Below are 24,319 nucleotides of genomic sequence, written 5' to 3'. Positions count from 1 at the left end.
AACCGATGTACAGTAATTAATGTTATAACTTGTTTGTTAACCTTTAACAGGTACACACCTACCAATAAGTCATGGGGACGCCTAAATTTAAACACTTGATGTAAAATTATCTACGCTCGTTAATTATATGCTATAACTTTGTTGTGTCCTTTTGCAGGGACACACCTACAATGGCAAAGATCTAGAGGCGAGCTGTATCCGCTTTATCCACGAAAATGCCAAGGAAGTTTCCTGCAGTCTCGTACATTTACCCAAACTGTGTCCTTGTGTGTTGAAACCATTGTGAGATCAGATGAAATGGTCGTTGATGAGAAGGTGGTCTTGGGAAGCGGTGTGACGTGGTCGCAGTTGGAATGTCGACGTAGAAACCTGGAGGTGTGGTCTGTTGGAAAAGTTGGTGAATTTTAGGGAAATAGCCCCATTTTGATGGTATTGTTATAAACAAATCACTCCAATGCGATAAGACTCTTGCTGCACCCCTCCTAACAATTTGCCCTTAAGTCTCCCATACAATGGACTATTTTTCATTGTCCCCTACCGGTAAACCGGAGGAGACTTATGGTTAGTGGCTCTGTGTCCACTGTCCGTGAGTCTGTCACCACTTTTCTGGATCCTCGATAACTTTAAAAAGTTCTTCATATTTTTTCACTGAAACTTGAAAACATGGACAGATGGCAATATGGAGATTTTGCACGTCATTTCATTTTTGTTCCTACATCAAGACAAATAGACTAGAAATATTGCTGAAAATGATGAGTTTCACCGGTAGGGACCATATTGCTTGACAATAGTCTTGTTTAAATAAGTAAAATATTGTTATTTGACAAAAAATGATTCCTTTAGTGACTCTTTAAACACAAAAACATTTTTTAAAAAGTCACAACACTACACAGACAAAAGCCCCTTTAAAATGTGATTTGCATGTGCTTAATACGTTTTCTTTTCCTAAGCATATTCTTATGTTTGATCTGACCAAGTATTAGATTGTCGACTTTTTATATCCCCAAAAATCTACTTATGTGATGAGTCATATAGAGGTTGGCCAAGCCTTTTTTCGAAATCATCTGCGCCTAAGTGGTTAACCAAAAATTGTTACGTTTTGTCTAACATCACAAATGCTTCCTACAAAGCTTTGATACTTGCATGTGTGTTAGCCGTGAACAATCACAACAACAACAATCACCTGACCTCTTTTTTGACCTTGACATTTACCTTTATTTGACTTGTACTTATTAACCCCTTTGCATGCTGGGAAATTTGTCGTCTGCTAAAATGTTGTTCTGCTGAATTTATAAAATTCGCATTTTCTTTGATTTTTTCCAAGAATAATATCAGAATAGCAAACAGTTTGGATCCTGTCACAGAACGTGGCGTCTCATCTGGATCCAAACTGTTTGCAAAGGCCTTAACAATTCGGTTTCCCGCATTGTAAGGGTTAATGGGCCAATAAATCAATACTGACAGGGCTTCTGAAGGGATCATCAGCGTGTTTGAAATCAGCATTTGTTTCTATCACAATTTAATTGTAAAACTGTAACAAAACCAAAAAGGAATACAATCTTTTGCAGATAACAGATGAAAACCAAAGAGGAGTGCTGGGGACAAATACTCTACCACGTGCGTTTCCATTAATCGACTCCGTGTATTTTACAAACCTGCGTATACTCCAGAGACTTTCTAAACGAACAGGAAGTGATCGGTCTGTATCAGTTCTACAATGGGAGAGCTCAGCCTTCGAACTGGAAGTTCAATGTTCGCAAAAGACGCGGCTTTTTGCTGCACAGTGTTTATAAGGTAAAGTTTATCATGTATGGTCATAGCAAAACTATGAAAATTTGATTCACATTTTCCAATGTGATTTATGAATGCTATGTCCCTTTATTAGTCGGGGTTAATTTTCCGTAAGATGCTACATCACAACCTTTTTATGCTATTTTGGGGGAGCATATAGTTGCCGCTTCGTCTGTCCGTCAGTGTGTCCGTGTGTCAGTCTGTGCACAATTTTTGTCCGGGCTATTTCTCAGCAAATAATGACTGGAATTCAATTAAACTTTATGGGAAGCTTCACTACCAACAGGAGATGTGTTATTGATTGTCTTGATAGAGACAAACAGTCATCTTGAAAGTAAGGTTCTTCTTGTGTCGTGGTTTCATATTGACTGTTCCAATATTTCAAGATTTGCATGCTATAAATAGCCTTAAAAACTTACATTGAAAGGGAGGTGTAATTTTTTATGAAAAAATGTCAACATACAATTTAGCAGGACAATACACATAAATAAATAATACCGGTATTTTAGTTCTTGAAACCAATTTGAACAATACATAAAGGCGGAAATGGATGTTTCATATTTGATGAGAACGTTATCTAGTAATGTTTAAGTACAATATTTAAACTGTTTTTGGTCGCAGTTTTGATCAGCTAAACGATGATGACAATAACTCATCAAACAAATGGACCGATCGGCTTGATACTTCACATGTGAATTGGCCTTGACAGTAGATGACCCTGAATTTGCCTGGGACAGTAGATGACCCATATTGATATTGTTCGGGGTCACTCGGTCAAAGGTCGTGGTCCACTGTCACAATAAGTGGAAAAAATGGTTTCTGATCAATAACTCATCAACGAATCGACTGATTGGCTTCATACTTCCCATGTGCATTGGCCTCGGACAGTAGATAACCCCTATTAAAAAAGGGTCACTAGGTCAAAGTCACTTTCACAATAAGGATGAAAGTTGTTCCAATCAATAACTTTGCTACAAATTGAACGATTTGCTTAAACTTCACATTTGCATTGGCCTTGGACAGTAGATTACCCCTATTGAAATTGGGGTCACTAGTTTAAAGCCCTGTTTTGGGGGCAGATTTCTCCGACTGAAGAACTTTTGTTCCATTTATTATGCAAATATTAAGAAATGAACAATGCATTTAAACAGGAACAGGTGGTAGTAGTAGTAACAGCAGCAGCAGGAGGAGCAGGAGGAGTAGTAGGAGTAGGAGTAAGAGGAGGAGGAGAAGTAGGAGGAGAAAGTAACAGTAGTAGAGGAGGAGGAGAAGTAAGAGGAGTAAGAAGGGGGGAGTAAGAGGAGGAGTAAGAGGAGGAGGGAGAGGAGGAGGAGGAGGGGAGTAAGAGGAGGAGGAGTAAGTAAGAGGAGGAGTGAGTAAGAGGAGGAGGAGAGGTAAGAGGAGGAGGAGAAGTAGGAGGAGAAGTAGGAGGAGTAAGAGGGAGTAGGAGGAGGAGGAGAAGTAAGAGGAGGGAAGAAAGGGTAAGAGGAGAACGAGAAGTAGGAGGAGGAGGAGGGTAAGAGGAGGAGGAGGAGTAAGAGGAGTCAGAGGAGGAGTAAGAGGAGGAGGAGAAGTATGAGGAGGAGTAAGAGGAGGAGGAGAAGTAGGAGGAGGAGGAGTAAGAGGAGGAGGAGGAGGAGGAGTAAGAGGAGAAGTAGGAGGAGGAGGAGGAGGAGGAGTAAGAGGAGAAGTAGGAGGAGGAGGAGAGTAAGAGGAGGAGGAGAAGTAGGAGGAGTAAGAGGAGGAGTAGAGGAGGAGGAGAAGTATGAGGAGGAGTAAGAGGAGGAGGAGAAGTAGGAGGGAGGAGGAGTAAGAGGAGGAGTAAGAGGGGAGGAGTCAGAGGCAGGAGGAGTCAGAGGAGAAGTAGGAGGAGGAGGAGGAGGAGGAGTAAGAGGAGAAGTAGGAGGAGGAGGAGGAGTAAGAGGAGGGGAGGAGTAAGTAAGAGGAGGAGGAGAAGTAGGAGGGAGTAAAGGAGGAGTAAGAGGAGGAGGATAGTTGGAGAGTAGGAGGAGTAAGAGGGGGGGAGTAAGAGGAGTAGGAGGAGGAGGAGAAGTAAGAGGAGAGTAAGAGGGGGGAGTAAGAGGGGGTAAGAGAGGAGGAGAGTCGGAGGAGGAGGGGAGTAAGAGGAGGAGGAGGAGTAAGAGGAGTAAGGAGGAGAGGAGAAGTAGGAGGAGTAAGGGAGGAGGAGAAGTAGGAGGAGGGAGGAGTAAGAGGAGGAGGAGAAGTGGAGGAGGAGGAGAGTAGGAGGAGGATGAGGAGTAAGAGGAGTAGGAGAAGTAGGAGAGTAAGAGGAGGAGGAGTAAGAGGAGGAGGAGAAGTAGGAGGAGGAGGAGGAGGAGTAAGAGGAGGAGGAGAAGTAGGAGGAGTAAGAGGAGGAGAAGTAGGAGGAGGAGGAGGAGTAAGAGGAGGAGGAGGAGAAGTAGGAGGAGGAGGAGGAGTAAGAGGAGGAGAAGTAGGAGGAGGAGGAGGAGTAAGAAGAGGAGGAGGAGAAGTAGGAGGAGTAAGAGGAGAAGTAGGAGGAGTAAGAGGAGGAGGAGTAAGAGGAGGTGTAGTAGTAGTTAGAGCAGCAGCAGGATCAGTAGCAGAAGTCACAGAAGTAGTAGTGTTGTAGTTATAAATATATATTTATACCCCCATTACCATTGGTAATGGGGGCTATATAGGAGTCACTTTGTCGGTCGGTCTTTCGGTCTGTCTGTCTGTCCCGAAATTTCATCTGACCTTCACCAAACTTGGTCACAAGTTGTATCTAGATGATGTATAGGTCAAGTTTGAATATGGGTCATACCATGTCTAAAACTAGGTCACAGGGTCACTTAGTGTGTTTTTAAACCGAAAGTTTGTCCGGACCATAACTATGTCATTTATCGTTAGATTTAAAAATAACTTGGTACATTTGTTCACCATCATGGGATGGTGTGTCGAGTGAAAGAATTTCGTCGATATCTCCAAGGTCAAGGTCACACTTTGAGTTCAAAGAAAGGTCAAATGCATGTCCGGGCCATATCTTTATCATTTATTGTGAGATTTTAAAATCATTTGGAAAATTTGTTCACCATCATTGGACGGTATGTCATGCGAAAGAATTACGTTGATATCTCCAAGGTCAAGGTCACACTTTGAGTTCAAAGATCAAAAATGGCCATAAATGAGCTTGTCCAGGCAATAACTATGTCATTCATTGTGAGATTTTAAAATCATTTGGCTCATTTGCTCACCATCATTGGACAGTGTGTCGCGCGAAAGAATTACATTGATATCTCCAAGGTAAAAGTCACACTTCAAGTTCAAAGGTCAATAGCCATAAATGAGCTTGTCCGGGCCATTACTATGTTGTTTATTGTGAGATTTTAAAATCATTTGGCACATTTGTTCAGCATCATTGGCCGGTGTGTCGCGCGAAAGAATTACGTGGATATCTCCAAGGTCAAGGTAACACTTTGAGTTCAAAGATCAAAAATGGCCATAAATGAGCTTGTCCGGGCCATAACTATGTCATTCATTGTGAGATTTTAAAATTACTTGGTACATTTGTTCACAATCATTGGACAATGTGTCATGCAAAAGAATTACGTCGATATCTTCAAGGTCAAGGTTGCACTTGGAGTTCAAAAGTGAAAAATGGCCATAAATGAGCTTGTCCGGGCCATAACTATGTCATTCATTATGAGATTTTAAAATGACTCTGTACAATAATTTTGTTCACAGTCATTGGACGGCATGTCATGCAAAATAATTCAAGAGTTCAATGATCAAAATGGCCATAAATAATAATGGCATAATAATTCTTAAAAATCACCATTTAGATTATCTTGTTTTGTGCAGACAGCTTGCAAAATAGTCTGTGTCAATGCGGCATGTGGGGGTATACGTCACGTCTGTGACAAAGCTCTAGTTTTCATTATGACTGTTATCACATTATTTATTTACCACATCCACATGACATTCTTACTTTGAAAGCATGCTGATATTGTACATATTTACATACTAGTATATTAATTGCGATGAGCTTTATATGCCTAAGTAAAAATAAACTGTTCTTTCGCTCTTGTAAAGTCTTGATTTTCTTGTGCACCTTCAGGTACAGCTTCATCTCAATGGAAGGCTTCCAGAAGTCATGCGCCAACGATAAAGACACCATCCACTTCATGTGTTCCGAATCCATCGACCTTCACGGCATTAGTGTGTACGGTTCATTGGACGAGAACGCAGACTACGACACTCGAATTGAACTCAGCTGTGACGAGAATTCTATCATCCTGAACTCGCAATTCACTTGTCTGAGTACATCGAGACGGGAACACACTTACGAGCTGATGTTTTCGAAACCGGTGCCATTGTCGATGGGAAAGTTGTACAGCATCATGCTGGATATAACTGGGCCACCCACGAAGATGGGGTATGGGGGAAAGGTGGACTGTGTCTCTGAAGGTGTTACTTTTCATTTCTCGTCGAAGCCTGGCAGTAGGACGTCGGTAGACAGAGGGCAGATACCAGGTCTTCTGTTTACAAAGCCGAAACCAAGAACAAATACAAAATAGAATATCAGGGAAATATGTGTCTTGTTCTGAGAAAATTGGGCTTAATGCATGTGTGTAAAGTGTAGTCCCAGATTAGCTTGTGCAGTCTGCACAGGCTAATCAGCGAGGACACTTTCCGCTTTAATGGTATTTTTAGTTTCAAGGAAATCCCTCCTTGCTGAAAATCAAGTTTAGGCGGAAAGTGTCTTCCCTGATTAGCCTGCACAGGCTAACTGCACAGGCTAATCTGGGATGACACTTTACGCACATGCATTATGCCCAGTTTTCTCAGAACGCGGCTCATATATGAGCCTTGTTCTGGTAAAAAGGGTGTTAAATTCTTGTGCAGAAAGTGTCAGGGATGACATTTCCTGCTTTTACTGGATTTTCAGGGATGACATTTCCTGCTTTAACTGGATTTTCGCCAAGAAAAGATTCTCGTTAAACAAAAAATTACTGTAAAAGCAAAAAATGTCATCCCTGATTAAGCTGTGCAAACTGAACATGCTAATATTGGGTGACACTTTATGCACATGCATTATGCCCCACTTTCCTTTAGCGCGGCTCATATCTCAGAAATAAAGTTGCCTAAAAGATGCTGAATTTGTATTGTTTATACGCCCGTTTAAAAAAAACGGGACGTATTATAGTTTCACCTTGGCAGCGGGCAGGTGGGCGGGCAGGCAGCGGCGTCCACAGCAGTGTCCGCTCTCTAATTCAAATAGTTTTCATCCAATCTTCACCAAACTTGGTCAGAAGTTTTATCTAGACAATATCTAGGTCAAGTTCGAATATGGGTCATGCTGGATCAAAAACTAGGTCACTTAGTGCATTTCAAGCATTTAGCATGGTGTCCGCTCTCTGATTGAAGTAGCATTCATCCGATCTTCACCAAACTTGGTCAGAAGTTATATCTGGAAATATCTAGGTCAAGTTCGAATATGGGTCATGCCGGGTAAAAAAATAGGTCACTAGGTCACTTAGTTCATTTCAAGCATTTAGCATGGTGTCCGCTCTCTAATTGAAGTAGTTTTCATCAGATAATCACCAAACTTGGTCAGAAGTTGTATCTAGACAATATCTAGGTCAAGTTCGAATATGGGTCATGCCGGTCAAAAACTTGGTCACAGGGTTATTTAGTGCATTTCAAGCATTTAGCATAGTGTCCGCTCTCTAATTGAAGTAGTTTTCATCCGATCTTCACCAAATTTGGTAGAAGTTGTGTCTAAACAATATCTAGGTCAAGCACAAATATGGGTCATGCTGGGTCAAAAACTGGGTCATGAGGTCACTTAGTGCATTTCAAGCATTTAGCATGGTGTCTGCTCTCTAATTGAAGTAGTTTTCATCTGATCTTCACCAAATTTGGTCAGAAGTTTTGTCTAGATGATATGTAGGTCAAGTTCAAATATGGGTCATGGTAAAGTTATCAAGTTGTCCAAAACCTTCAAACAAGCGTATCTTGTGACAGTTTGGCATTCCTGTTTTTAATTGTTGATATCTCTTGTTTGGAAAATTTATTTTGGCACTGTTTCACATGCCACAAACTAGGGGTAAATCCATGATTGTAATAATTAGAGGTTTGTTAAAAAAGAAAAGACTTCTTTGATGGTAAAATGCTGCCAGCCTTTTGTGGCTTTCTTTATTCAAATTTTGAATCATCTGCTTTTATAATTATTTTTGGAAATACTTATCAACACAGTGAGCTCCAAACACTTCTGAAGGAATCAACATAAATCACATAAACAGCGAAATGTAAACTTACTGACGTTTTGATGGACTAGAATATAAGGCAATAAAACACCTTGAAGGTTCAAGATGACTTCAAATGTTTTACCAGTAGCCATTTATTAATGTTTATTTTATGCTTTCCATTTGTTTATAGAGAAATATCAGAGAATTAAAACTGATATTTCACTGTTTCAAACAGTGAAAATAACAGTGAAAATTTACGAATTAACAAATTAATTTTTACTGTTTTATTGTGAAATGAAATCTTTTTTTTTACGAAATAATGTCTTTATACCAGCGAAATTCTCCATTTAAACTCTTTTACAATTTAAATAAACAGTGAAAAAAAGCATAATATAAAAAGAAAATATGTTGGACTTGGTGGAATGTCGATTTTAAATCACTTGTGATCATAGAAAACATACATTATTATTATTTATATATATATTAAAATAGTATTTTTAGCTCACCTGAGCGATAGCTCGAGGTGAGCTATTGTGATCACTCAGCGTCCGGCGTCCGTCCGTCCGTCCGTCCGTTTGTCTGTCTGTAAACAATTTGTAAACATCTTCTTCTACTAAACCATTGAGCCAATTTCAACTAAATTTCATGTGGAGCATCCCTAGGTCATGGGACAAAAGAATTGTTAAAAAAAAATGTGATCACATAACCAAGATGGCCGCCATGACCATATATGGTAAAAACCTTAAAAAATCTTCTTGTCAGAAACCGCTCATCAGATTTTCAAAAAATTTCACAGGGATGACCTTTGAAGGCTCCCCTGAAAAAGTTGTTCAAAGAAATTTGATTCGTCAAAAAACATGGCCGCAGGAGCTCGTTGAACTTTGCATGTTTATTCGTTTTTGCCTATTTTGTGAAAACTTTAAAAAATCTTCCACATTTTTTGTCCGATCCTTTCCAAATTTGCACAGTGTCTTTATATCAATGAGGACACGAACCCTACAAAAAATGAGCATTATTGGTCCATGAAGTACAGAATTACCTACCCTTGAATTGAGAAATGGTGTTTATGCAATAAAGTCCAAATTTTTCATCCAATTCTTTCCAAACTTGTAAGGATTTAGCATGGTTCAAACAAGGGAAACAACTACGGTTTATGCATGTTCTTTTTATTACAGATTTGCCTCCCTTTAATTCATTCAAAATCTCATTTTACAGCAGAGATTCCAAATCTGACCTGTAAATGAGCCCCATATTTACTGCCAGTGCTAGGTTACCTTTTCCCATTTGATCATTATTAAGTATTGGTCTTGTAATGCTGCTACTGCTTCTGCTACTGCTACTGCTACTATTACTACTACTACGACTACGACTACTACTACTACTACTACGTCGACGACGACGACGACAACGGCAACTACGACGACTACGACGACGACGACGACGGCGACGACGACGACGACGACGACGACGACGACTACGACGACGACGACGACGACGAGGACGACTACTACTACGACGACTACGACGACGACTACGACGACGACGACCACCACCACCACCACCACCACCACCACCACCACCCACCACCACCACCACCACCACCACCACCACCACCACCACCACCACCGACGACGGCCACTACGACGACTACGGGGACACGACTACCACGACGACTACTACGACGACTACTACGACGACGACGACGACGACGGCGACGACGACTACGACTACGACGACGGCTACTCTACTACGACTACTACTACTACTACTTCTACTACTACTACTACTACTACTACTACTACTACTACTACAACTACTTACTACTACTACTACTACTACTACTACTACACCACCACCACCACCACCACCACCACCACCACCACCAACATTCACAGTGACAAAAAACGTATTCACACAATGGCTGCTACTACAACTTATAGCCCATATAGGGGGGCATGCATGTTTTACAAACAGCCCTTGTTTCTATGGGATTTTAACCACAACTGTTCATGTTTATCTCCGACACATATTTTTAGGTCACCTGTCATGAAGTGACACGGTGAGCTTATGTGATCGTGTGATGTCCGGCGTCCGTTGTGCGTGCCTGCGTGTGTCCGTCCGTCCGTCCGTCAACAATTTGTTTGTGTAGACAGTAGAGGTCACAGTTTGCATCCAATCTTGATGAAATTTGGTCAAAATGTTTATCTTGATGAAATCCGGTTTGGGATTGTATTTGGGTCATCTGGGGTCAAAAACAAGGTCACTAGGTCATATACTAGGACAACCTTCTGTAGACAATAGAGGTCACAGTTTTCATCCAATCTTTATGAAATTTAGTCAGAATGTTTATCTTGATGAAATCTGGGTTGGGATTTTATTTGGGTCATCTGGGGTCAAAACTAGGTCACTAGGTCAAATAATAGAAAAACCTTGTGTAGACATTAGAGATCACAGTTTTCATCCAACCTTTATGAAATTTGGTCAGAATTCTTGATGAAATCTGGGTGGGATTGTATTTGGGTCATCTGGGGTAAAAATCTAGGTCAAATAAATAGAAAAACCTTGTGTTGACAATAGAGATCACAGTTTTCATCCAATATTTATGAACTGTGGTCAGAATGTTTATCTTGATGAAATCTGGATTGGGATTGTATTTGGGTCATCTAGAGTCAGGAACTAGGTCACTAGGTCAAATCATAGAAAAACATTGTGTAGACAATAGAGGTCATAGTTTTCATCTGATCTTAATGAGTCAGGTGAGCGATTCAGGGCCATCATGGCCCTCTTGTCTATGATCACTTGTGAATAAAAATCGATATTCCACCGAATCTTACAAATATCCGCTTTATATCTTTAAAGAAGAATGGGTTTGTTTGCTAAAAAATCGTTATCCTTAGGTTAGTGTGAGATTATTTTCAATAAAATGCTATTATTTTACAGCTTCACCACCTTTGAGGTTATGATTTTTTTATATTTTTAATCATTACGATAAGATTGAATTTATGACATTTGATTTTCGAAATTTATATAATATTTAATGCTCTGTTATACGCTTCACATGTGCATGTTTACGTGTATATTTTGTGTTTGTACATCATTTATTTTACATTTTTAAAAGATTTATCTAACAAAACTTCTTTCAGACTTGATGTGCGGATAAATTTGGTAAATTTGTAGATATGCCATGATATATTTTTATGACATGAAATTCGTTATGAGATTTTCATAAACCCAGAAAAATTTCATGCAAACAGCCTTTGAAACTTATATTGGTCAAAGATAAAATGTATTGAAATTAACTGTATACTTATTAGTACATGTATACAGAAATGAAACTAAATATGCTCAGAACACATTTTGTTAATTAATCAGTTGCGACTTCAAAGGTATTGATCATATTTAAATAAAAAAAACAAAATTAAAGAAATAATGAAGAGTGCTTCTCATTAAAAATTATGCAAATATGTACGGAGATATACCTTACCTCATCTATAGGTAAACAGCATGTTGTAAATATTCATGTAGACTGAATTAGCAGTGCATAATGACTTTAGTTGTACCTCTGTTGCTCTGGTCTCATGTAGACTGAAACAGCAGTGCATAATGACTTCAGTTGTACCTCTGTTGCTCTGGTCTCATGTAGACTGAAACAGCAGTGCATAATGACTTCAGTTGTACCTCTGTTGCTCTGGTCTCATGTAGACTGAAACAGCAGTGCATAATGACTTGAGTTGTAACTCTGTTGCTCTGGTCTCCGTCCTACCATTGAGTAATTAAATGGTAATTAAACTGAATGCGTTTTAATTTCCTTTTATTATTGTTTTTTTATTTGAGTTGCAATGCTATGAGGTTAAATTTTATTTACACTTATATGTATCATGAATATTGTTGGGCCAAGTGTGAGGTTGAGCGCTCTATAACCAGGTTTAAACCCCCAATGCTTTGCATTGACCGTTTCAAGGCGGTGACCCCAGCTTTATTCTTGTATGTGTGTTTGTTGTTTTGAATTGTGCTGTTACGTACTGTTTTGGCAATTGGTCACTTGCCTTAAATAAAGGACCAACTATTTGTTTATAATGAGAATGCAATACCGCTCCAGCAGCTGGAGTTTTACTGCTTTATATTGTGGTTTTTAGTCTACACAAATGCATAAGATTACTCATATATATATTTCCAACGAACTTTTGACACTTGTCAAAATTTAGAACATATCACGTCCAAGCTTTTGATTGTTTACTGTTTGCTTCTCTAAATGCAGTTTTATGTACAGTAGTATATTTCTTAATGCAGTTACCAATGGACAGCAACAAAGGTGCCTTTAGACATTTGCATTTACCTGTGCCTTTGCCCATTTTTCTGTAAATACTGTTGCTTGTTGTTAACCTGATTTATATAGAGGTGCTATTGAGATTCTGTTGGCGAGCAATCAAGATGTGCAATGTTTTCATGTTCATGTATACTGACATTTAACCTGCTCAGTAATAACTGCTAGCATCTTGCAAGGTTTAGTACACATTGTTTATAGTTCCCCGCGCCACAAAAAAGTAGAGTTGTACTGGATTTACCATGGACATTTTTATGCCCCCGAAGGAGGGCATATAGTGATCGGACCGTCCGTCCGCCTGTCCTTACGTCACACTTTGCGTTTAGTTTTCGCTTTTAGGTTTTTGAAAAATGCTCATAACTCCTATGTCCCTTCAGAAAGCAACTTTATATTTGGCATGCATGTGTATCTCATGGAGCTGCACATTTTGAGTGGTAACGGTCAAGGTCATCCTTCAAGGTCAAAGGTCAAATATATGACTTCAAAGTGACGCAGAAGGGGGTATTGTGTTTCTGACAAAACACATCTCTTGTCTATATAGATATTTAACAAAAGTATTTGTAGTATACTTCGTTGCTATTGAAAATCACAATTAAATAGCAAAATTATGGATTATGGATGCTTTTCATGGATTGATATATCATTAACATATTTAGTAGGTTTGAGTCGAATTTGATGCATTTCCTTGGGGTTTTGAAGTCTTTCATGAAGATTGCTGATGTTTTAGACCCTTTTTTCTACGCATTTTGTGATTTTCTAAAAAATGAAATATTTTCTGAGAATTGATTTATGAAATTTTTGCTGAGAATATATTTTATGAATAAACTGACTATTTGATGACTTCAAAGTTTTAACATTTTACAAAAAATATCCTTGCTATGTTTTTATTTAGTTATTGATGATAATTATTATGTTCTTGATTCGCGAAGTTACAAGTGTGTAAAATGTGACTGCATGCTTTTGATGCATGTTTAGTCTTTGGGAATAAAACATTTGCAAGCCTCTTTAGGATACTGTGCGTTGATTGTAACAAACACAGTGTTAATAAAGTCAATAAACTGCAAAATGTTATACAGCACTAACAAAAAACTAAGAGTGTTAAAACAGTTTTTCACTGTGATAGAAAACATCTGTATTAATGTTAATTATATTTTATTCAAAAAAACATCTGTGAATATATGTATGTATTTATCTTGTTATTAATGTATAAAGGTTTACAATTATTTTGTATAATGAGTTTGTATTGTGCCTTTTAAATCTGATATTGAACATAGTTATATTGCACTTTAATAACCAGGTTGGCGAAGGAAAAAACTGGTTATTAGATTGGCGAATGTTGGCAGGCTGGCGGGCGGAACAAACTTGTCCGGGCCATAACTTTGTCGTTCATAGTGAGATTTTAAAATCATTTGGCACACTTGTTCACCGTCATTAGACGGTGTGTTGCTCGAAAGAATTACGTCGATATCTCCAAGGTCAAGGTCACACTTTGAGTTCAAAGGTCAAATATGGCCATAAATGAGCTTGTCTGGGCCATAACTATGTCATTCATTGTGACATTTTAAAGTCATTTGGCACATTTGTTCAGCATCATGGGACAGTGTGTCGCACAAAAGAATCACATCAATATCTCTAAGGTCAAGGTCGCCACGACTAAAAATAGATTTACTTTGAAACAAAGGGGGTTAATTTTGTTTGTTCAGTTCAAAAGTTCAGTTTGAGTTTTCTCCCTTTATCAGACTTTTTTTTTTAACAATGAAAACCTGGTTTTGTGACAATTTTGTCCCTTGTTATTTCATTAAAATGCTAATACAATTACGTTTCATGTGTTGATAAATGAGGGTACTTATGAAATTAAAATGCCAATTTATCTGGGTAGACTTGCCAATTAAGAAGTATGCATATAGCGGTCAGCGATCATAACTGTATAATGAGAAGTAACAAACGAAAGAAGAAAAACAAGGATATAACTGTCCTGAGCTTCCGAATGAGTTCAGTGTAGTTAACTCATAATGATGTTATGATTGCGTTAATTACCACCTAGTACAAATATGTCATAGGAGCCTGTGATAGTTAAGAGAAATATTTTCTTAATCTTTTTCATAACAACGGGCACAACAACAACCGACAGATCTGTAGGGAACTATTTTTCTCCAAATAGTTACAAGAGCATAAATAAACATCCAGCCAATCAGTAATAATATTTACATCTGGGCATTTACTTGCTTGCAAAATGCAAAGCTCCCCTGATACATGTTTCTTATTTTCTGATATATATATATATATATATATATATATATATATACATGAAGTTTTACAATATTTCATCATTTCTTGTAAATTTGTACTTATTCTTTAAAGAAATTGTTTTTAAAAGCCTTTTAAATTTTCATTCATTCAATTGTTCTTTTAACATTTACTTCAGCAGAAACTTCCCCGTATCTTTCCAATATAATTTCAATGCTGTCGGCGCTTTGATTATACCACTGATACTTGTTCCAGGGTCTTCCTACTGTAATTAACCTTTGTATGGCACTTTTTAGCTCGGCTGTTTTCATAGCCAGCTCGTCATATCGTGTCGTGTCCGTCGTCGTCCGCGTCGCGCTTAAACCTTAATATTTTGTCAAGGTTTTGAACATAGGCTCTAAAATCAAAGTGCTTCAACCTAGAACTTTGAAACTTTATATGTAGCTGCACCTTGATGAGTTCTACATGCCACACCCATTTTTGGGTCACTAGGTCAAAGGTCAAGGTCACTGTGACCTTAAAAAAAAAAAAAAATTGACAAGCTTTCATCTATTCAAAACAGCACCCACAGCCGAGCATGGCACCTTTATGCGGTGCTCTTGTTTAGTGATAAGATTTTGCCTGTCATGTGTCGCCAGTTGTGCATAGTCAACATTTAACTTGTGAACACTCTAGAGACCACTTTTGTTGTTAATCTTCATTAAGAAATTAACCCTTTGCATGCTGGGAAATTTGTCGTCTGCTAAAATGTCTTCTGCTGAATTTCTAAAATTAGCATTTTCTTCGATTTTTTTCAAAGAATACTATCAGAATAGCAAACAGTTTGGATCCTGATGAGACGCCACGTTCTGTGGCGTCTCATCTGGATCCAAACTGTTTGCAAAGGCCTTTAAAATTCAGCTCCAGCGCTTTAAGGGTTAAACTCAGAATGATTCTCGTTTGTTGGAAAACATGGACGGCAAGTCCTTATATGTTTGTAGTGAAACCACTACACAAGAGATTTACAAAGCCTCTTTTAAATTCTGAGAAATTAGAACAGATCCGTTCATTTGTAAATGTGTTAATGTATATATATATATATATATATATATATATATATATATATATATATATATATATATATATATATATATATATATATATTATATTTTATAAAAATCCTTTATACTAAAATGTAAATGCATGAATACCTACTCTTTGGAAACACTTGTAAAACCCGAAAACAAACAATTGAGTAATGGCGGTTTTCAAAAATGGGGGAGATAAACCATTATATTTAAGGAATAAATTCATAATATTAGCAGATATACATCCCTCAGGAAAAGAAAGTTTAAAATATAGTTTACTATACAAGTTCACAAATAAGGTAAGCTATGACAGGCATTGTTAAATCCAATATCTCAAAGGTTTTATTCAATAACATTGTTATTCCAATTTCTACGGTATGATCTTGGTAAAAAACAAAACGATCAAAGCTCAAACACCGTACTGTAGCTCTTCTGTAGCCGAATGGATGTAATAATACTAATAAGGAATAACTTACTATGGTAGTCAGGTAAATATACACTGCCCCCCCCCAAAAAAAAGCAACAACAATGAAATGAAAGATGACATTATTAAAGGATTATTGAAGGACGAAGGAGGAATGGACTAGTACATGACTTCATGATAGGGACAGGTTTTATTCTTTTCCGAAAGACTGACTTTATCCTTTTCCGAAAATCCTTTTAATCACAGCCGGAGTAAGCATGAACAAAGAGCAACTCAGTGCACACTTCGTCTTCTACAAGTTCTTTCAAAAGGTTAATTTCACACACTTTGTGATCCTGTGACTGTTTGTTTACGTCATGGCAAAGTAGATGGTCTTGTTGTCCCATTCGAGTAAAACAAGAGTACGATAAGCAAATCTGTATGCTCACCCACCAAGGTTGTGGTGATATTACGGGATCATTCCACTGTTCCTTTAACAAAATCAATGTCTGCATCCCCAGATGACAGAACGACATTACATATCTTTGTAGTGAGAGCTGTGCAAATCAGATCATTCATGTCTGCCTTGTTTTTGTCACGAGACAAATAGTCCTCCTATATGCGTGGGCGTTATGTTTCTTTGGTGAAGCTTAAAATAAGATTAACATTTTTCCTCGTCTCTGGTGTGTGTTGTCTTTGATAGAAGGAGAGTCTTTATAGCCATCGAACACCACTGCCGCTTGTCCATAATGTCATACATTTAAATCTGCATAATACTAGGCTATTGCGTTATACATGTCGCCCTTATTCAACGGTTATCACATGGAACAAAGCGCCACCATCAAGCAATCTGTTTCAGGAATACAGAAGCTATAACATTATACATGTCGCCCTTATTTCATGGTAATCACATGGAACAAAGCGCCACCATCAAGCAATCTGTTTCAGGAAAACAGTTAATCACAGCTTCACTTGATGCATCTGCAGCATGCTCTCTTATTGCTTCAGCGATCTGAGGCTTGTATGCTTTACAAACTATGTTCTTTGCTTCAAAGATGGGCAGGAGGATGGTGGCTCAGTTCATTCCACAGAATATCTTGATGAGAAATATCTTGACATTACCAGGAAAAGTTTGAGCAGAAGGGCAGGATCAATAGCACGACCAGAAGCACTCTTAACAGCGGAGCTATTTCAAGAGTTTTCGCCATGTCTTTTCTCTTGAATTTATAAGCGAAGGCCGACTTTCCTTTGCTATCTCTTGCTATCTTTTTACCAATTGTCTCAAATGCATGAACATTCACATCTGACCAAGCAACTTACCAATTTTTCACAGAGTAGTATCAGCTGTGTAGGGTGAGCAGATTGTAATATGTGTCGACATTTTCTCTAGATCAGAACCATCTCTTTTAATGCGCGCCTCAGTCGAGTCTTTGTGCTGTGGACTTGTAGTACAGGCCAGGTCTGTGAAATCCTGCAGCGAACTGTTGTACTCAGATGTTTATGGTGCAGATAGGGCTTAAAGGTTTTGTATTTTCTCGGTCATCCCACTGCTGCGAGTCAGGCAACCTGTGCTCGGAAGAGACTTCATCAATGTTTGCTCAATGACAAGATCGCTTTCAAGCACAGCCCGAAAACACAACATGTGTGGGGCAGCGTGTAGCACATGCAGTACTGATATGTTTGTACGATTGTTGTCGGTATTCATATTTTGTTGTTTATTATGCTCAAGCTTCAAAATTTGAATGGATATGTTGTACAAGGTTGTACTCTGGATAAATATTGCAAAAAAAATCTTGAAAAACTGTTAAATACAAAATTACATTAAAAAACAAATGAATTATTCTTCTCTATTGTCCCATTACACTGCAACTCTGTTATATCGTGGTCCGTTATATCGCGCTGTCCAATATATCGCGAATTGGCTTTGACTCCCAAAAATCCGACGAGTATATTCACTAAATGACAGGTTTTGATCTGAGAATTTGCTGACTGAGACAAAAGCTGGTGCTAGTTAGTATTTGGCTGCTTACCTGACACGCTGTGAATCGTGAAAAAAATTGATTTCACTGTGAAGTAAATGTCTGTATAAATTAAGTCTGCTGTGAAGTAAATGTCTGTATAAATTAAGTCTGCTGTGAAGTAAATGTCTGTATAAATTAAGTCTGCTGTGAAGTAAATGTCTGTATAAATTAAGTCTGCTGTGAAGTAAATGTCTGTATAAATTAAGTCTGCTGTGAAGTAAATGTCTGTATAAATTAAGTCTGCTGTGAAGTAAATGTCTGTGTAAATTAAGTCTGCTGTGAAGTAAATGTCTGTATAAATTAAGTCTGCTGTGAAGTAAATGTCTGTATAAATTAAGTCTGCTGTGAAGTAAATGTCTGTATAAATTAAGTCTGCTGTGAAGTAAATGTCTGTATAAATTAAGTCTGCTGTGAAGTAAATGTCTGTATAAATTAAGTCTGCTGTGAAGTAAATGTCTGTATAAATTAAGTCTGCTGTGAAGTAAATGTCTGTATAAATTAAGTCTGCTGTGAAGTAAATGTCTGTATAAATTAAGTCTGCTGTGAAGTAAATGTCTGTATAAATTAAGTCTGCTGTGAAGTAAATGTCTGTATAAATTAAGTCTGCAATGCAAACACTTGGTGTACTTATCATCAAGGGAGGTAACTTTTCAAAACGTTATTTATCATGCTCAGGCTAAGTCTCAAATAGGACACGTATGCTTAGACAAAAAAAGATGAATGTAAAGAATCTAACAATGCTTGAACAATATGTGGACAATTGAGTTTTTATATAGTTTTCACACTGACCGTCAGTCTGTCACACTTTTCGTGTATGCACTCTAATTCAAATAGTTTTCATCCGATCTTTACCAAACTTGGTCAGAAGTTGTGTCTAGACAATATCTTGGTCAAGTTCGCATATGGGTCATGCCGGATCAAAAACTAGGTCACGGGGTCACTTAGTGCATTTCAATAACTTCTGTCAGAGCGTCTATTGGGGGCATATGTCATCCTATGGAGACAGCTCTTGTTACCATTGTTTTAGAGGGTTAAATTGAAATGCTTTCTCAACGAGGCTAATTATGAGCCTCTTCAGTCGACTATTTAAACTAGGTTATAGGTCTACACCATGTTAAGTCAAATCACACTGAAACATGTGTCGCATGGAAGTGCGATGTAGAAAATTGGACTTACCAAGCAATGGCTCACTTTCTCAATCATCACGTTTTAGTCAGTAGTTATGCGCTTGTGGTCATTGTGTTAACCAGCCAGTTGGATGCCATGTTGAATTTCAATGTTGCGTAATAGACTAACATAATTTTAATTATCTTAATGTCTTCTTTGCCCCAAGTCCCCCGAAACCTCAGTATAGACACCAAAATCATCAAATTTGTGTGGATAGTCACGTAATCTAACTTTTGATATGTTATGGACCTCCAACCCAACCAGGATCAGTATAAATACATTTTGTAGCAATTTTTGGGGGCTTGATCATAGGCGCTCCATGGCAATGTTTCTTCTAAAAAAAAAGATAGTTTGACTATGTACATAGATATTGACAATAAATATGTACATAGGCGAACTATCTTTTTTTAAAGACTTCGTTTTGTCAGAAGATTTTTATTGATTTAGTTTGTGTATGCATTATAATAAACAACCGGTAACTAAAACAAAAAATAATAAATAAATAAAACATTGCCATGGAGCGCCTATGGGCTTGATAGGGTATTTTCTATATATAGACCGGACTGAGGACACAATAGATCCACCTTGTGCCCTCAAATGACTAACACATTCTCAAGGAAAGCAGGGACCAACAACCCCTGACGGAAAATGTATGATCAAATCTTATGAGGAAATAACAAGAATCCTAACTATATGACATGTATGTGTCAACTTAAGTCAAAATTATCCGAATTAAAGTTTTAGCGATTACAATGTACTTCAGTTGGCATATATATTCAGGTCACAGTGGTGTAATGCATATGGTGTCCGCCTAGCGACCGGGAGGTCACGGGTTGGATCTCCACAGTGGGAGCATACTTAAGATTTCCCTCAAAGACACCAAGTACTGGTTCTAGACCCATGAAACTCGAGAGCATTTATATAAGCCTTTGATGCAATAGAGCTAAAATAAATAGGTTTATTAAAGGGATCTTTTCATGGTTTGGTAAATTGTCAAAATTCAAAAAAGTTGTTTCAGATTCGCAAATTTTCGTTTTAGTTATGATATTTGTGAGGAAACAGTAATACTGAACATTAACCATGGTCTAATATAGCTAATATATGCGTCTTTTGACGATTTAAAAACCTAAAAATTATAAAGCGTTGCAACACGAAACGATTGAATAATTTGGAGAGTTCTGTTGTTGTCGTTAAATTTTGTGAAACTACGAAGATTGCTCATATAATGCATAAAATACTTTAACCAAGTATTCTTGGCAGAATAGCCGAGCGGGGCTTATGCGTTTTTACTCCAGGACTCCGGGGGTCACTGGTTCGAGTCCAGCTGCAGCTACTTTTTTTCCTTTTTTAAATTTTATTCTTGATTTTTTACTGGAGCTTTTAAGATCCAATGTTTACATTTATAAATATAAAGCATCTAATGACTTATTTCAAAACATGCCAAAAACTGTGAAAAGGCCCCTTTAAAACTAAACTAGTTTGAATATATCATGGTCTAGTAAAGTGTTTGTTTGTGTGTGTGTGTGTGTTTACACAAAATTGGTGATCGCTTTATGTCTTTGATGAACAGTTAGAGGTATGAAATAAAATTATTATTTTATATTCGATATTTGATAGATGAAAAGTCACAATCTGTCCGATTAAGATTGCCCCAGGCAACTTCGGATTATAGTTGCATGTATCCTTTCAACTTTTTTTCGTTTTGCTTAGTCCTATTTATAAACCATTGGGTTAAAAAGCTCGTCAATATGATATGATATTTCGGAAGTAAACCGAAATTGCATGGTTGTAGAAATCTTCGATTTCACACAATAACAGTATGATGTTCACTGAAAGGTTTGTCGTTATTGTTATTATTTGTAAATAACCTAAAGTAGCGCATCATAGCTGTCAGATGAACTAATTATCATCAAATGTCGGCAATGGAAATTTCCACAAAATTAGACGATTTCGCTCGTACCATAGGCCAATGCTTCATATTCACGTTCCTTAGTTATAAACTCTTGTCATTCTTTAATTTATAATTGTGGAATTTTTAAATGTTAAAATATTATATGAATCAATACTAAGCATATTATTCCTCCTGGCGCCTTTACCAGTACCGCTTAAGATAGATAAGATTTATTTTGAGTCGGCAAAAGTGAATACAAACAATTAACATAAGCTTATGTAGCTTGTACAACCAACTATAAAACATGAAGAATAAGGATAACAATTGTACAAAAGCTGAAAGACTGAAATCAATCTGTAAATTAAAAGACAAATATACATAAAATATAAAGCATGATGTTATAACATCAGATATGATCTCAGGGTCTTCCCCAGGCCATTTAAGCGCCCCTTGCCGGGGCGCTTGAATTTCGAAATCAGAGTCCCCGGGGCGCTTGAAATTTTCCGATCAGTGTATTCTTCAGTAAAAGAAAGTGGAGATTGTCCAAGAAAATCATGGTTTCCCTATCAGTGTATCAATATTCCCTGTTTTAAAAGAGCACTCGGTACCTACTTTCACAAGTAATCGCCATAAACACCACATGGGGTAATGGATAATCCACTGATAAGAGAATAGCATGACGCGCGTATCGATTATTCTAGCCACATTACACGGTCATTTAAATGCTGACAAGGATGTATCTGGTAACTTTCCAGTCGTCAAACTGAGAAGTTCATCGTCCAATCGGTTAAGCGAATGCTTATGAGGGCGGGGTTAACTATCGACCATTATTTTTGATTGACGTCGGGCATGAAGTAAGAGTTTATCGCAGCTTGATTAGTAAGAAGTTGTACATTTAAGACGGTTTAGGGCATCATCATCACACCTTTTTACTGTAAACAAGTGTAACCTATGACTCATAATTAATACGAGAAATTAATTGCAAGTGGTAAACAATTAATTATTATAGCGAGTAAGTTGTGCAAACGACTCCCGGTTACAATTATGTGATAACAATTTATTTAATTCCAGTACATGTATATTTCAACATGTCCATTTATAGAACTGATTAACCTCGTTTTACTGGCATTTATTCGACACGTAATGCGCTTTAACAAATTTTCGTTGAATTAATTACGCACATTTGTAAATGTTTCGTCCGATAATCGATAGTTAGAATAACTGATGATGGCAACCGACCGTGATCCTCGTGGACAACGTGAATTTCATGCATAATTCCGTCAAAACATTTATTCGACTCGTAAAGTGTTTAAACAAATTATCGTTGAATTTATAACGCAACAGTTAATATTTGTTGAAATCTCAAATCGGAATAATTAAATTTGTAATCCAAAACCCATTCCCGTAAGTCGATGTTAACGCGTTTTTAATCCGAAACACACTTCCGAATGTAAATGTAACCGCAACGTTAAATATTTTTGCTTCAAATTAGCAGTGCAAATTTATTTTGTGTCGAATCTTTTTCTCAATTAAAAAGAGCGCGAAAATTATGCAGCATGTACAACGTCGCGTCTATTGCATACAAATGGCGTGTATTGAGCGTTTTAACAAGCACACAACAGGTCAGGGGATTGACGCATATTCAGAGGCAATATTTCATAAAATCTATAAATAGTCACTTAAAAAATGGCAAGGTTTGTGTTAAAGAAATAACTGAAAGCTTTTATCGTAAATATTTACCAGAAAGAGATTGATAAAAACGGAATAAACGGGATTATCGGGAAATAAATAGAAACTTGAAAAATAGTAAGTATACAGTAATAGAGTCGGGTTGAAACGGATGTATTGGGGAATCGTTCGAGTCGGGATTTTACTATCTGTGCGGAAAAGTTTTAAAACAATTAAACAATAATTTTTTTTTATATTTTTAAATGACTGGGGGATTTTTTTGAGAGTCATAGCGCAACAAATGACGTCTTTTGACGCTGTTTTTCTTTGAGTTATAACGCACCACAGAACGTGAATTGACACGTTAAATAAAAAAAAATCAACTTCGCGAGGGGACCCCTCCCGATCCCACCCCCGATCGGCCCCGGGGCGCCTGAAAAAATTCCTGGGGAAGGCACTGATGGATATTTAAAACAGGTTTAGATTAATCTGCTGAAAATTCAGATAATTATTTAATAAAAGAATAAAATATTCACTAGATATGTTGTAAAAAAGGTAGTAGGTTTAAGCAATTGTTTCAAGTATAAAGCATTTATAATATGGCATTGTTACTTCATATAGCATTTAGTTAGCATATATCCGTAAAAACATGAAAAAATGTAAGGCATGTAACATAAAACAGAAACAAGCATGTTAAGCTTGAGTTACCCTACGCTGCCCTAAGTCCACGCCATTTTTGTTTTGCGTCTGATACATAAGCGACACCCGTTGACTTCATACAATAGCACATGGTACACTACGCACAATTTACTATAGTTGTTGTTTGTTATGTGGAAAATAGCGGGTTAAATGGTAAGATATGGTTGATTGGTTTGCAATAGATGGATTTTTATGTATTTTACTTAATGCAAAACTTTTGAACACTACACCTAATTGTCTTTGTAAATAAGACCGTGGGATAATGCATCGGTTTTGTCTGCAAAAGTTTACTATTTCATTCATAAGTCACGTGACTGCCGTCTGGCAAAACATCGTATATATAGATTAATTTTCACTATGAAAAAGGTGTACACGTAAACTTTGATTTGAAGTCCGGATATGTTTTTGGTTATGCTGTAATACAATTGTAACTACATGTTGCAAGTGTTTATGCTGGTAATTGCATATAATGTTTATTACTTATTTTCATTTACTTAATTATAATTGTAGGTTCCACAAAAGAAGTACAGGTTATTTTCACCTACTTCCATAAACACAGCTTATGACAAGGGGTTGCTGACAGGGGCCACTATTAAAACCACTGCCAAAAAGTATGGCATCCCAAAATTAAAAACCTTAATTGATTTAATTAATTTCAGTTCCATATTGCTTTTACAGTGATACAAATTTAAGTACAACAATCATGAGTTAATATTTTATGCACTTAGTCTCCACAGGAGTGATATTTACATTGAAATCAGGTAACCAATCAGATGCGTCGTTTAAGGGCACTTTCAACAAATATCGCCGCCGTTACATAGACTTG

At 37.4% G+C, this 24,319-nt stretch overlaps 1 protein-coding gene and 1 long non-coding RNA gene across 4 annotated transcripts in view; both read left to right on the top strand.

Annotated features, from left to right (window-relative positions):
• LOC127847525 (anion exchange protein 2-like) overlaps positions 1–24,319 on the top strand; it is a 317,475-nt gene that overhangs the window by 103,172 nt on the left and 189,984 nt on the right. The window contains exon 1 of one of the 3 annotated variants that reach the window (XM_052379531.1): positions 20,970–21,071. The exons of the other annotated variants lie outside the window; for them this stretch is intronic. The gene's annotated coding sequence lies outside the window, so the exon portion shown is untranslated. Of the gene's footprint in view, positions 1–20,969; positions 21,072–24,319 lie in introns of those variants that run through there. 3 annotated transcript variants of the gene reach the window in all.
• LOC127847537 (uncharacterized) lies at positions 4,871–14,145 on the top strand. Its single transcript, XR_008034014.1, has 2 exons — positions 4,871–4,902; positions 13,812–14,145. It is a non-coding gene; the product is annotated as an uncharacterized LOC127847537 (long non-coding RNA).

Source organism: Dreissena polymorpha, chromosome 10 (genome assembly GCF_020536995.1).
Source record: "Dreissena polymorpha isolate Duluth1 chromosome 10, UMN_Dpol_1.0, whole genome shotgun sequence".
Lineage (NCBI taxonomy): Eukaryota > Metazoa > Mollusca > Bivalvia > Myida > Dreissenidae > Dreissena > Dreissena polymorpha.
Note: the sequence above shows the minus strand (reverse complement) of the source record. Positions and strands in the feature narration are given on the sequence as shown.